This window comes from Dromiciops gliroides, chromosome 6, assembly GCF_019393635.1.
Source record: "Dromiciops gliroides isolate mDroGli1 chromosome 6, mDroGli1.pri, whole genome shotgun sequence".
NCBI classification, from domain to species: domain Eukaryota; kingdom Metazoa; phylum Chordata; class Mammalia; order Microbiotheria; family Microbiotheriidae; genus Dromiciops; species Dromiciops gliroides.
The window spans coordinates 14553356-14567999 of NC_057866.1; positions in this window are offsets into that span (position 1 = coordinate 14553356).

Here is a 14644-nt window from a genome sequence, read left to right on the forward strand (position 1 = left end):
AGAGAGAGAGAGAGAGAGAGAGAGGCCACTTTGCAAACACCGACCATAGAACGGTTACATCTATTCATAGAACTGCCTGTAAGTCATGCCAATCAATGCTACCCCCCCTAATTAGCTTGGAGCTGTGTGTGGGGACTGCACCAGGGCGGTACTGCAGGGAGCTTTGGCTCAAGGAGTAGGGGGCCTTTCTTTCTGTGGGACGTTGAGGAAGGAGTAGCGGGTCCAGGGAGCTTGGCTTTTTCTTCCTGAACTCCACGTGTTCACTTTACTAACGTCCAAATACTTTAATAAATGCTTAATGCCCAAAGAATGGTGCTATAAGAACCTAATTTGAGGTGACCACACATTAGAGTTTTAGACATCACAGTTAGATTTTAAACTTCACAATATTACTGGGTCAAAGGGTATGCACAGTATAGGAAGCATCTTTTCCGAAGTAAATAGGGATGCTTTGGAATTTCTTGTCTTACCCGACTCTAGGACCTCTTGCTCAGGGAACACCATTTACACCTGGTGCCTCGCAAGCCCTCCTAGCTCCGTGGCGTCCACAAAGAGTCACTCTCTGTCCTGGCTATTGGGGACGTGGGTTATATTGGTGATATGGCATAGGTTAAAGAAAGAGGGAGCCAGAACAAAGCTTCAGGCAGGGCTCACTTGAACATGGTCAGAGTCAGAAGTACCTGTGAGCATTTATTATGTACCTACTGCATGCAGAGTGAGAGATGGCATGGGGATGGTGGGGAGAGGGCCAACTATGGAGTTGGGAAGATATGTGTACTTGTCTGACCTGTGACACATCCTGACTTTGTCACCCTGGGTGAGTCATTTACCGGCTCAGTGAACTAGTAACTCCCTCAGAAGAACTGCTGCTAGAGTGGAAGGTGTTTCCATACCTTGAGCTGTTCACAAGGATGAAATCAGAGTTCTGCCCCAACCCCAAACCATCGACAAACATGCACACAATGCTATGAATATATGTTGTACATGTGTGTACATACATGTTCATGCATGAATCTACATTTAGATAGATACGGGGAAGACTAGACTTGTAGCTTCATTGGTATAGGGGCCACTGGAGTTCACTGAGTAGGGGGATGATGTTGTCAGACCTGCACTTAGGGAAATGACTTTAGTTGCTGAATGGAGGAGGCTGGGTTGGAGTGGGGAGAGACTTCAGGCAGGCGGACCCGTGAGCAGCTACTGCAATAGTTCAGGTGTGAAGTAATAAGGACCTGCACCAGGGTGGTATGAGAGGAGATAAGGGGAGTATTGGAGGGATGTTGCAACAGGAGGACTCTTTGGCAACAGATGGCATATGGGTGTGTAACGATTGGAATAACGCCACCTGCTGGATACTTACTGTAGAGGAGTTCTGCCCATGAAGGGAAGGTCTTTGAGGGCAAGACCAGGAGTCAGGAAGTGACGCGGGCTAGTGACGTGGGAGGAGGAAGGAAGAGACTGGCGCTCAGTCTCGCGCTCTTTCCTCTGGACTCTGGCGGAGAAGGGAGCTAAAAATGTGCTCTCCCTTTAATAGATAGGAATCTAGGCCTTTCTCTCTCTCTTTACCAAATTCTTATTCTCCTTAATAAATGCTTAAAAGTCTAACTCTTGCTAAAGCTTATAATTTATTGGCGACCACTCATTAGATATTTTAGACAGTTTAGCTAGAATTTTAACCCTTAACAGGTGGGGGGAAGGTGGGAGAGATAGTGAGTAGTTAACGAGGACACCTAGGTTTCTGCCTAAGGGATAAGAAAAAAATGGTGTGTTTTGTTTTTGTTTTTTATAGTAAATGGAAGCTCAGAGACAGGGAAGATGGTTTAGGGGGAAAGATCATGAGTTCATTATTGGACATACTGAGTTTAAGATGTCCACTGGACATCTAGCTCGAGATGTCAGCAACGCAGTGGGAGGTGAGAGACTGGGGCCGGAAGGGTAGATCTGAGAGTTGTTAGGATAGAGAGGGTCATTAAATCCAAGGAAGCTGATGAGGGAAGTAGGACGGAGGGAGAAGAGAAGAGGGCCTGGACAGAACCCTAGTAAGTGGGTGTGATTTGGGGGAGGCTCCAGCAAGGAGGACTGAGGAGTGTCTGAGAGGGAGGAGAATGAGGAGAGCGGTTTCCTGAAAACCTAGAGGAAGGGGGAGTATCAGAAAGAAGAGGGGGACCCATCAAGTTAAACCCAGTTTCTTGTTTTCATATTGCAACAATTGTTGATCACAGAACTAGTTCAATAGCTTTGTAAGTTTGTGCCCAGCAGCGCAAGCCCACGGTGCGCTTTTGCTAGTTTTGGGGTACAGTGTCGTAGAAGACCATGCTATGGGGGTGTTCTGTCCTGAAAATCTCCCAATTTCTGCTTGAATCCGTGGCCATGCCTTTTACACAATAAAAATCTAATCTCCCTGCTCACTCCCTAACCCCAACACTCTTCCACATTCCCACCCCCATACCCTGCCACCCCCACCACATACCATCACCCCCCACCCCCACCCCCTGTCATACACCCTCATACCCTCACACATCCCCCCACTCTCTTCCCCCCTCCCCCCATTTTCCATTAAACAGCTTAACTTGAATATTCTTTCTCATCTTCTTTCAGTCCGGAAGCACCTGCCCAACTTCCCCTTTTTAGGTACTATTTGATTTCAGCCACACACACACCAGGAAGCTTTTCCTCTCTCTCCTCCCAGTTAAGAATTCTGCACACGTCTTTTCCTTGCATCAGGGGGATGGTCCCTGACATTGAATGTTACTCTAACCCCCCCGCCCCAGGCCTTTACAACAAGTCCGGTTGACTAAGTTCTTCTCAGACTGGAAAGATTCCACTGAGGATCAGGGTCTAGCATCTGTTTGTGAAGCTCTAGGTATAATGAGCTGGAAGGCTGCCTCCTCGTTAAGATGGACCTCATTTCCTTTGCTTGCTATCCTGGTATTATTTCCTATAGTGACTCCTTGGGATTGGGAAAAAGATCCATCTGAGGTCTTCCCTAGTTCTAGATCCAGGATCCTACAGGATCCTAGATATGGTATCTGTACTCCTTCAGTTACAGCAGAACGTCATCTCTAGTTATGGGTTCATCCATCCATCCATACAACAAGCAACAAGCAAGGGCACCTGCCCTTTCCCACTTTCTTCTGGCTGGGTGTGCCATGATCATCAGATCCCACAGCACTGGAAATAACCAGTCTATGAGATCTCAAGCTCTTCTTTGCCGTATCAGTTGCCCCATTTAGCCCAGCATAGTGGGAGACAGCGTGGATAGAGTACCGAGAAACCTAGATCAAATCCTGTCTCTGAAACAAATTGGCTGTGGGAGCCTGACAAGTTCCTTAATGACCCAGGCAAGTCTCAAAGAGGCTGAGGTCCAAATGAGTTGTGGATCTGAATAAGTTGGTATTTATGCTCCCCTCATGAATCCAAATCATAGGTGGGGCAGCCCAGTGGATAAGACCACTGAGCCTGGAATCAGGAAGAACTGAGTTCAAATTTAGCCTCGGACAGTGACTGTGTGACCTGGGGCAAGTTACTTGACTTCTGCCTGCCTCAGTTTCCTCAGCTGTAAGATGAGGATAATAATATCATCTATCTTACAGGGTAAGAATCTAATGAGATAATAATTGTAAAGTGCTTAGCACTGTCCTGGACACAAAGTAAGTGCTATATAGCAACAACAACTAACAAACGACAACAGTGCTTATTATGTCCTAAGCACTGTACTGAGTCTTCACACATTTTTATAAATGTTAGCTATTTGATGAAGGAAAAAAAAAGCTTCATCACAGCTTTGGATCATCTAAATAAGGAGATCGTGACCTTTGGAATATCAGGGACTTCTGGGGCAGTCTAGTGAAGCCTCTGAAGTCTTCAGAATCATGTTTTGAAAGGTCTAAAATAAAATGCATAAGGTTACAAAAGAAAGCAGTTACACTGAAACATTGTTTTCAAAAAATGGATTGTTTTTAACTTTACAAACCCCAGATTGAGTTCGTGACTATCCTAAGTTCCTCCTTTCTGGTTATTGGCTGCATCTGCCACTCTGCAGGGGAAGACCCCCCAGCACAGGCTTTCCTGTTTCCCTTGCTCTATTTCACTTTTTGCTTAGAGGCTGTAGCCAGACTGGCTCTCCAGCGGGTTCAGTGTTCTACTGTCTGAGTGAGCCCATCACAAGTTACGAACTTGCAGGGATGGGAGGCGGTAGACCTGCTAGGAGAAGCTGGATGAAAGGGAGCTTGATAGGGATGGGAAGGGGACTTTCAGGCCCTAAGATATTCCTTCTCACAGTAACAGTTCATCCTCTCTGGGTCCCTTTTCATTGCTGCTAAGAAAAGGACCACTAAATGCATAGTGAGGGGCCATTTTTCTGTTCAGCTCAAAAATGAAGTGAGTGAGTTGGGGAGAGGACAACAGCCCTCACCTTTTCCAATAGGAATCCTGAGGGCAGATTTGTTAGAGAGGGTAGAAGTCATCCCAAAGGGCAGAAAATGTCTGGGAACCACCCTAATGCATTGTTGGTGGAGCTGTGAATGGGTACATCCGTTCTAGAAAGACATACAAATAAAATGACTCGAATATCCATACCTTTTGATCAGAGATCCTCATTAGGCTTATACCCCAAGGAGGTCATTGACAAAAGAGAAAGGTTCCATTTACAACAAAATATTGAAAATAGTGTTTTGGTTTCATTGATTTATTGGTAGCAAAGAATTAGAAACAAAGTACCTATCCATCTATTAGAGAATTGATAAATTGCGGGACAGAGAAACATGAAAAAGGCCTTATGAATGAAATGCAGAATGAAGTAAACAAAGCCAGGAAACCAATGTGCACAATGATTCTACCAATAGAAAAAAATTTATTTTTATTTTAAAAACTAAATTTAATTGTTATGTTTTACATCATCTAAATTTCTCCCATATTATTCCCCTTCACTCTTCCAAAGAACCATCTATATAACAGGTTTTTTTGTTTGTTTGTTTGTTTGTTTTGGTGAGGCTGGGGTTAAGTGACTTGCCTAGGGTCATACAGCTAGTAAGTGTTAAGTGTCTGAGGCCAGATTTGAACTCAGGTCCTCCTGAATCCAGGGCCGGTGCTCTATCCACTGCGCCACCTAGCTGCCCCCTATATAATAGGGTTTTTTTTGTTTTTGTTTTTGTTTTGTTTTTGTTTTGAGTGAGGCAATTGGGGTTAAGTGACTTGCCCAGGGTCACACAGCTAGTAAGTGTTAAGTGTCTGAGGCCGGATCTGAACTCAGGTACTCCTGACTCCATGGCTGGTGCTCTATCCACTGCGCCATCTAGCTGCCCCATAACGGTTTTTAAAAGAGAAAAAGAGGATGAAGAAAAAACAACAGGAAAACCTATCAATACAGTCAAAAAATTTCAAAATATATGCAGGGTCACAGGTCTGTAGACCTACCTTTGCAAAGGTGTTTTAGGTGAGAAGTGTCTTCTCATTTTTGTCAGTCAATTAGTCACTCAATAAACATTTGTTAAATGTCTGCTATGTGTCAGGCTCTTTGCCAAGTGCTGGAGATGCAAAAAAGGAAAAAAAAAAAAGACAGTCCTTGCTCTCAGGGAGCTAAAAATCTAATGGGAGGGGGGAGATAACATGCAAAGTACTATGTAAAAACAAGCTTTATACAGGATAAATAGGAATTAACAGAGGGGAGGCTCTGGAATTAAGAGGGGTTGGGGAAGGCTCCATGTAGAAGGTGGGATTTTAGGTGAGACCTGAAGGAAACCAGGAGGTGGAGATAAAGGGGGAGACTGCCAAAGAAGAGGCCCTAAGGTGAGAAGAAGGGTATCTAGTTCTTGGAACAACAGCCTGGCATTAATGGATCAAAGAGTAGGTGATGGGAATAAGGTCTAAGAACACTGGAAAAGGGGGCAGCTAGGTGGCACAGTGGATAAAGCACCGGCACTAGAATCAGGAGGACCTGAGTTCAAATCCGGCCTCAAACACTTGACACTTACTAGCTGTGTGACCTTGGGCAAGTCACTTAACCCTCATTGCCCCACCAAAAAAAAAAAAGAAAGAAAGAAAAGAAAGAACACTGGAAAGGGCTGAGAGGCCAGGTTATGAAGGGCTTTGGATACCAGACAGAACTTTGCATTGGATCCTGGAGGCAATTAGGAGCTGCTGGAGTTTATTTGAGTAGGAGGGTGGCATGGTCAGACCAACACTTTAGGAAGGCCTCTTCTTACATTCCACGCTTGTTCTTTGTAATTTTGCAACATTCATTTTCATTCGCAACATCCATTTTCAATTGCAGAAAGTCTACCACAGCACGAGCAAAGCTGAATATTGCAAAATTATAGAGAACAGATCTGACAAGAGACATGAGAAAATATCTCCCACTTCCTCTATAGAGGTCAGCACCTGCAGGTGTGGAATATTGCACATCATGGCATATTTTTTATTACATTGGTTGGGTTTGCTCATTTTTTTCTCTTTTCTTGTTTATTTGTTCATTTGTTTGTTCATTCATTGATCCAACAATCCATTTATTTATTTATTTTGGTAATAAAGGACAGCTCTTTGGGAGGAGATTAGGGGAAGAAATCTAGGGAAATTGAATAAATATAAAAGCAAAAGCTAACAATAAAAAAGCTGTGTAAAAAAGAATAAAAAAGCCCCAACTTTGCTTTCCAAATGGGCTGGCCTGGCAACAGCACAACTTAGTTGGTGCAGGAAAGGGGCTAAATTAGAAGTCAGAGGACCTGTGGTCCAATTTTGACTCTGCCATTTATCAGTGTGACCTTGACATGTGACCATGAGTCTCCCTAACTTTTCATGGTCTCAGGCTGAGTGGTAAAGAAAACAGAGAGAAAGCTACAGCATGACAGATAGCGTGAGCAGGAGAAAAGTCCCCCCAAATCCATGCTGTCTCCCCAAGAGACAGCACATGGTGTCAAGGAGACCTAAGAGAGTTGTTCAAAAGACCTACAAGCCAGAGAGCCAAGAGCACTTCTGGCCTCTTCCCAGGGTTTTGATCCTCTTTTGATAGAGGTGGGTCATTATACATTGATCAAAGCTAATTGGTTAACATCATTCAATTCCATTGGTTGACGTGATTTGAAGGTGGTCTAAATGAAAATGAACTCTACAGATGACATTAGGGAAAAGACCCTCCTTCAAGTTGCTTAAAGCAAAGTCCATGATCTAGGTGTGGTTTGATTCCCTCAGTCCTTCACTGAGCTAGAAGAAAGAGTCTGTCTCCATTTCTTTTGTTCCCTTGAGTTTGTCCCCAATAAGATTTGCTGAAGTTTCTCAAGAACTGGACTTTCTGAAGGGGGAGAGGAGGCCAAGGGGGGAGTGAGAAACTGATTTCTGGGTCCCTCAAGAAATTAATTATTAATAATTATTTTCTCACCTTGGTGTTCCAAGACCTTCACAAGCTGGCTCCTCTTCCCTTTCCACACCTTACTCCCCAATATGACACTGGCCTCAAGGCTGAAGATACTTCATGCATCTCTTGGCTCCAGGCTCTCTGGCTCTCCTTGTGTCTGGAAGGCTCTCCCTCTCCTGCTCTAACTACTCTAACCCTGGCTTCTTTTAAGTCCCAACTAAAATCTTACAGGTTTATAGAGTCTTCTGGGACCTTGGACTTTATCCTTGGCATTCTCCTACCTCTCATCCCACCTCAGTAAAAACTTCATTGGATCATAGATTTAGAGCAGGGAGGGGTCTTGGAGATCATCTAGTTTAACCTTCACATTTTGTGACTGGGTAAACTGAGGCGCCAAGAAAGATAATAATAGCTGACATTTTTATAACATTGACTATGTGCCAGACACTGTGCTAAGCATTTTATAAATATCATCTCACTTGATCTTCATAACAATCCTGTGAGGTAGATACTATTATTATCCTCATTTTAGAAATGAGGAAACTGAGGCAAACAGAAGTTAAGTGACTTGCAGCTATTAAGTGTGCCAAAGATCAGAACTCAGTACTTCCTGACTCCAGTCTTGAAGCTCTATCCACTGCACCACTCAGGGAGGATCAAAGATTTGAAGCTAAAAAGGGGGCTTGAAATCATCCAGGCCAGTGGTCCTTAACTTTGTGTGTGTGTGTGTGCGCGCGCGTGTGTGTGTGTGTGTTCTGGAACCTTTTAGCACCCCCCTTCTTGGAGGGGGTGTCCATACTTTTTAATTCATAAAATTAAGTACAAAAGACAAAAAAAGAAACCCCTTAACTATGAATAATGACTAATATAGTTTTTTAAAAAATAAGCTCATGGACTCTAGGTTTAGCCTCTGTGGTCTCACCCATGGATGGGTTACCTGAGCCCCAGAGATGGAAGGGCCCTCAGTTTTCCAGTTGGACCCTCTCATTTTAGAGATTAGGAGGAAAGCCAGGCCCCAGAGGGGCCCCAGAGAACAGAGCTTGGTTTGTACCCCAAAACTAGCAAAAGCGCACCGTGGGCTTGCTTGGTTTTGATGGCGAGTCTCATGGTTCCAAATAGTAGGGTACCTTTCACTGCACAACTTGGCCATCCTGACACTCACCAAGCTGCTCAACTTAAGGAAATGACCCAGCTCTAAGTCAGACCTTATTATCTCACCCTTTCACTTTACAAGACAGGAGCCTGAAGCTCAGAGTATGCCTTGGGAAAATGACTTGCCCAAGGATCTCACAGGCAATATAATAATGGGCACAGCCTGGATTTGATTTTAGATCTTCTGGCTCAAGATTTGACATTATTTCTACTGTAGCAGGCTGTTGGTTCTAAGGTCATTTCATGCTTCACTGAAGAAGAGAGGCATTCTTGGCCCCTTGGATCTCACCATGTCCAGGGAATTCCTTCCTGGTGAGCAGGAGTTTGGGGCTTGCTACTGGTGGTGGTGATGTAAGGAGGCAAAAAGGGGTTAATAGAAAAACCTAAGACCCCAGCTTTAATTCAAATATTAGCTCCAAAAGGGAGTTAGATCCCAGTTAATGGATAACGTATGCTAGATTCTCTTACCCACAGAAATCAGTGCCCATAACGGGAACAGAGAGAGAGAGGCCATGATGACCTTAGACTAAATGACAGCCTATAGAAATTCTAATGAAAAACTAAGGTGTTTTGAAAATAGCCATGGGAATCAGAAAGAGACGTGTGTAGAAAAGGTCAAATTTGTCTCCAGGTTCACCTTATGACCTGTAAACCCCAAAACACACCTTCACTGAAAAAGGTACCCACCTTGGGGGTTGGTTTAGGACCCCAGGAACTCCAAATTAGGATAAGCCCTCCCTTGTAACACCCCAAGGTGGAGAATATTATAATGAGTAGGACAGGCCCTCCCCTGTACCTCCCCAAGGTGGAGATTATTATAATGAGACTGATAATCAATTTATCCATACTATAAATATAACTGTCTTTCCTTTCACTATTCGAGAGATACCTTTCCATTATTCTGGTTCTCTCCCTATGGTCACTCACAGTATTGCAATAAAACTCGGGAAACTGAGTCACTGAGTCTTGTAATTCTTTTGGGACCACTCATGAGCAATTTGACCCCAAATTCCATCCCACATCAGTGGTGGTGGTGGTGGTGGTGGTGGTGGTGTGTGTGTGTGTGTGTGTGTGTGTGTGTGTGTGTGTGTGTGTGTGTGTGTGTGTGTGTAAGTATACCTGTGACTTGAGCTTGTTTTTTCTCGGATACCATCATCCAATGTGGAAACCTGAGAATTTTGTCTGTTCTACTCATGTCCCCTGTATAGAGTGTTTTACTCTCTATTTGGTGGCTTTCTATGGTATCATCAGGAGAGTCCCCTGGGACACAGGGTAGAGAAGGCATGACTGCTTTTGTTTGGGAAGTGCAAAGACATGAGTCAAGGGACCTATTACTGAGGAAGCTCCCCATACCCATGCAAGTTGGCAATGGCTCTGTCTGTTCTTAGAGAGTTACCTGGGAGCACTGAGAGTTAGGTGATTGGCTATTCTGTGTCTGAGGATGGATTTGAACCCAGATTTTCCTGGTTCCAAAGCTCATTCTCTATCCTCTATATCATGATTACCACAATTAAAATGATTTATAGATTTAAAAATAAGAAAGGAAAGATAGAGGTCCAGGATCTTACTCTAGGTCATAGAGTTAGGCAAGGCTAAAACTGGGACTAGAAGCCTGGCTTCCTTATTCTATCCTCGGCCTTAGCTAACCTTTGGTAACTTTCCTTCCTTCTCACTAAATTTCCTCACCCCTCACTCTTTCAGGTTCTATCTCTTTAAAAATGTAATATTTTATTTTTCACCCAATCACATACCCTGTTCTCTTTCCAAGGTATCAATGGGCTCCTGCTAGAAGTCACCACTATCATCTTTATCATTATCATCATTATACCCTTTCAGGATATGGGTGTCATATGACCTGTTGTGACCAGAGTGGGGTAAGTACCTGATGCCACATGGTACCCACAGTCCCATGGGTCTTTACCTGTGAGATGAAGGCAGAGAGCCTGGACTGGACATTAAGGAAGCTGTGTAAGCATCTAAGAAAGACACAACTTTTCAGATAGAGCCCCTCCTGGGTTACTGATGTCTCTACCTCCTACACCCTGGGCATCATAGCCTGTTGTCCAGATTGAGAGGCTAATTGGCAGGCCTGAGCTAAGCAGCTTGCGTCTGCTAACTGTACTGATGCTTTCCTATCACCATAAACCACCATTTTTTCTTCAATGAAGCAGGGGCAACATCCCTGTGGAGGAGAAGGGAAGGAGAGGAAGAGCCTTCTATTTGTGCCAAAGGGAAGGAGCAGGAGATGGGCCAGGGAGGATTTGGGAAGAGGGGCCAACAGGATGAAAGGGTTTGTGTTGAGAAGCTGGGGCTGGGGGCGGCATCGCCTGCGCTTTCTTTCCAGTGCCAGCCTCCCAAGCCTTCCAGCCAGGGATTTATGGCTGGTTTCTGTTGACTTTGTTCCTTCCTGGGAACAAGAAGTCTCAAGTGCTGAAACACAAAGGGCTCAGATGCTGATGGAGACAAGTTCCCCGGAAGCAGCCCTGATGGTGGCATTTGGACAATGAGCTTCCCCATAGCTGTGGTTGGGACTTTCTTAGAATGGATATTTCTCAACTAAAGGCAAGAAAATGATTAAATTTTCTTGAAAGTCTCTGGTAAAACAGCAACCTCAGTCTTACTTCCCTTTCATGGCACGAGAGAAGTCCATTAATTCCTTCAGGGCTTGCCCTGGACAGAATCAGCAGAACCTTCCATGGCTCACCCTTCTCCTCAGCTTCGCCCTAAGCATCCTACATTGGGGTGGGAGGCTGAAGGTCAGGGTCACAGAATTGCAGAGGGAGGGAGGAAGTTGCATGGATTTAGAACAGAAAGGCACCATTAGATTGTATCTGGTCTGCTCCCCCTTCTTTTGCCCATAAGGAAACTGACCCTCCAGAGAGGAAAAGCTGGAGGTCACCTAACCATGGCACAGTTGGGATTGAATCTTTGATTCCAAGGAAGTATTCCTTCCTCTATGGCTTTGTCCGTTCCATGAAGATGATGGGGAGAAAGCGGGGGGGGGCCACAAGGAAAGTTCTTCAGCCTTGGGAACTTCATGCTACCATTATCACCAGTGATTTCTCCACCAAAACTCTGGGCTCCACATTCTAGCCTCTTGTATCTGGTCTACCCCATCCCTCTCCAGGGCTGACCCCAGGCAGGAAGATCTGTCAAGATACAAAGTGTTGGACTTTCTTCTCTGGGGACCCTGGGAGATACTCAGAAAGTCTGCTTAGCCTCCTTTTAGATTTAAATCCACCCAGACTCACATCATCGAGCAGGCTAATCATTGTCTAGTTCACTTTTCCTACCATCAACCCTCAGGTCAAGACCAAAGCAATTATGCCTATTTCCCATTTCCTCAGGGAAATCAGAAGCCAGTGGGACCTGGCCCCAGGTCCTTCCTTTAGTCCAGTGCTGAATCTACTGACATTCCAGACACCTGTTGCCCAGCTCAGCCAGATCCCTTGTCTCAGAGAATTTCCTGAACTCAATTCTCCTGTGTCCTAAGCAAATGTCTTCCTGCTCAGATTCCCTGAGCTTGACTCGCTTTTGAAACTCTTTTGTCCTTTTCTGAACCCCACTGTTTTTCATGATGCCCTCAGCTCTTTTCACAGCTGTCATACACAGTGTCTGGCACATGATAGGTGCTTAATAAATGTTTGTTGATTGATTGCTTAATGCATTAAACTGCTCCAGTCTCAGATCCCCTGGGTTCTTACACTTCACCCTTTTCTAACATAACACCAGGGGAGAGCTCTAGAGCACAAGGGCATCTGTGCCTTCCTTTCTTTTAGCTCTAAGGAGAAAGGGATGGAGCCCACTGGTCCCTGATTCTATGGGGGAGAGAGGACACAGTTTGGAACAGGACTTTCTCTTCTAGTTTCTCCTAACTTCTCCATCCCTTCAGGTAGAAGGGTGGAGTTTAGCCTCTGGGACAAGCACATCCCAGTTCCCAGCAACACCGGGGACAGCAATAGGCTCATTGTTCAAGTGCTAGGGTTCTACATGGGAGACTTAGAAAATATCCTACAAAATAACCTTGGACTTGATAGCACCCAGAGAGGTTTTTGTTCTATTTTTAAGAGGCAACGGGGTTGGAGCAGCTAGGTGGCGCAGTGGATAAAGCACCAGCCCTGGATTCAGGAGGATCTGAGTTCAAATCCAGCCTCAGACACTTGACACTAGCTGTGTGACCCTGGGCAAGTCACTTAACCCTCATTGCCTTGCAAAAAAAAAAAGAAAAAAGAAAAAGAGGCAATGAGGTTAAGTGATTTACCTAGGGTCACACAGCTAGTGAATGTCTAAGGGCTGATTTGAACTCAGGTCCTCCTAGCTTCCTGCCCCCCTCCTCTGGGAGTTCTTTTAACTGCCCAGGGCCAGATCTGCAGTGTCCTGGTAGAGATAGTGTGTGAAATACAAAACCACTGAGGGGCCTCCCATGCACTCTCTGATATAGGTAGCAATGTACCAGTAGACAAGGGGAACAAGCCCTTTTATCAAAAGTGAATCCGGCTTCTAAAATACCATTGGTTGTAGAGATAGGAAAAGGACACTTTAGGGTTCTTTCATTGTTGTCTATATGGATGGAGGGAGGAAAGAGAGGGAGAAGGTTCTCTCCAGGTGCTGGACTTTGGAAACTTGAAGGGTGGAGAGTTCTACATGGCTCAGCCTTTCTTCCAGTTGGGCTGATGGCCCAAGGGGTAGCCTGGCTACTTTTCACCTCCCCTGGCCAGTCTCCCTTCCTTTTCTGGCTCCCACTTCCATTCCAGCCTTGCTGCCTTTCAGGCCAAAGTCCTTCAGTTCAGCGTTCTATCACATCTCATAGAGACTGGGATTTCTTTCCTTCTCATGTTTCCTGCATCTTTTCTTATCTCAATCGCGGGGGGGGGGGGGTGGGGGGGGGGGTGGGGAGGGGCAGATAGTTAGAGAGACACACATTCCACGGAAGTCATCCCATCCGATCCTATCATGTTAGAGAGGAGAAAACTGAACCACAGATGACAAGGATGCTAAGAGGTTAGTAAGTGTCTGAGACAGGTTAACTCAGGGGTCAGTTTGTGAAATATCATTTCCTGCTCTTTTCTTTTCCTCATTCTCTGCGTTTGACCATAAGATGCTATGAGGAACACAAACTGATTGGATATTTCCTCAGGTTTCTTGCATTTCAACACGAAGTGAGAAATATTCTTCAAGATATAAATGGTTGTGAAAGAGCCCAGCAAACCTCCACTTTGGGCTTTCTCTCTCTATTTTTATTGTAAATATTAAATGCCAGTGATAAAGGAAGTTTAGCAGAAGGTTTCATGGAGGAATGAGGAAGATTTTGGAAAGCACAGAGCAACTATCCCCCCCACCCCGCAATGATTCAGTTACCTTAAGTCTGTTTACCTCAGTTTACAATTCTATAAAGGAATAATAATAGCACCCAGAGTCATTGTGAGGATTGTAAAGTGCATTAAGACACAGTCCTTGGCAAAGGGCAAACACTACACCACTGTTAACTGTCATTATTACTTTGATTACAAATGATTACTTCATACTTAGTAACTTTATATGGGTTTTTAGATGTGATCAGTATACAATGCCAATGGTGATGAGATGAATGATTTTCTGTGTAAGGTCATTTGGAAATGTACTCACCTGAACTGAGGCCATTTCATTGGTAATGGATTTTATTTCAAGTTCCAAACACATGATGTTGTTGATGGTATTGTTATGTTTCCCTATTTTCTCGTATTGTGAAATTTGATAAACCATTATATCAGATGTCGTCAGGAAAGCAGTTTCTCTTATAATCTGGATGCTGTTGAATTCGGAACATCAAGAGAGGAACTGAAGGTAATGACTAACAAAAGATGAGTACATTAGGGGAAGCTAGGTGGCGCAGTGGATAGAGCACTGGCCCTGAAGTCAGGAGTTCCTCAGTTCAAATCTGGCCTCAGGCACTTAACACTTACTAGCTGTGTGACCCTGGGCAAGTCACTTAACCCCAATTGCCTCACTAAAAAAAAAAAAAAAAGTTGAATGAGAGTGATAGTGGGGAAAATGCAGAAATAAATGTGAACTATCGAAAAAAGTACTGAAAAGAGAATTTCCAGGTTAGAACAAGAAGTACAAAACTTTACTCAGTAAAAAAAAAATTCTTTGAAAATTAGAATG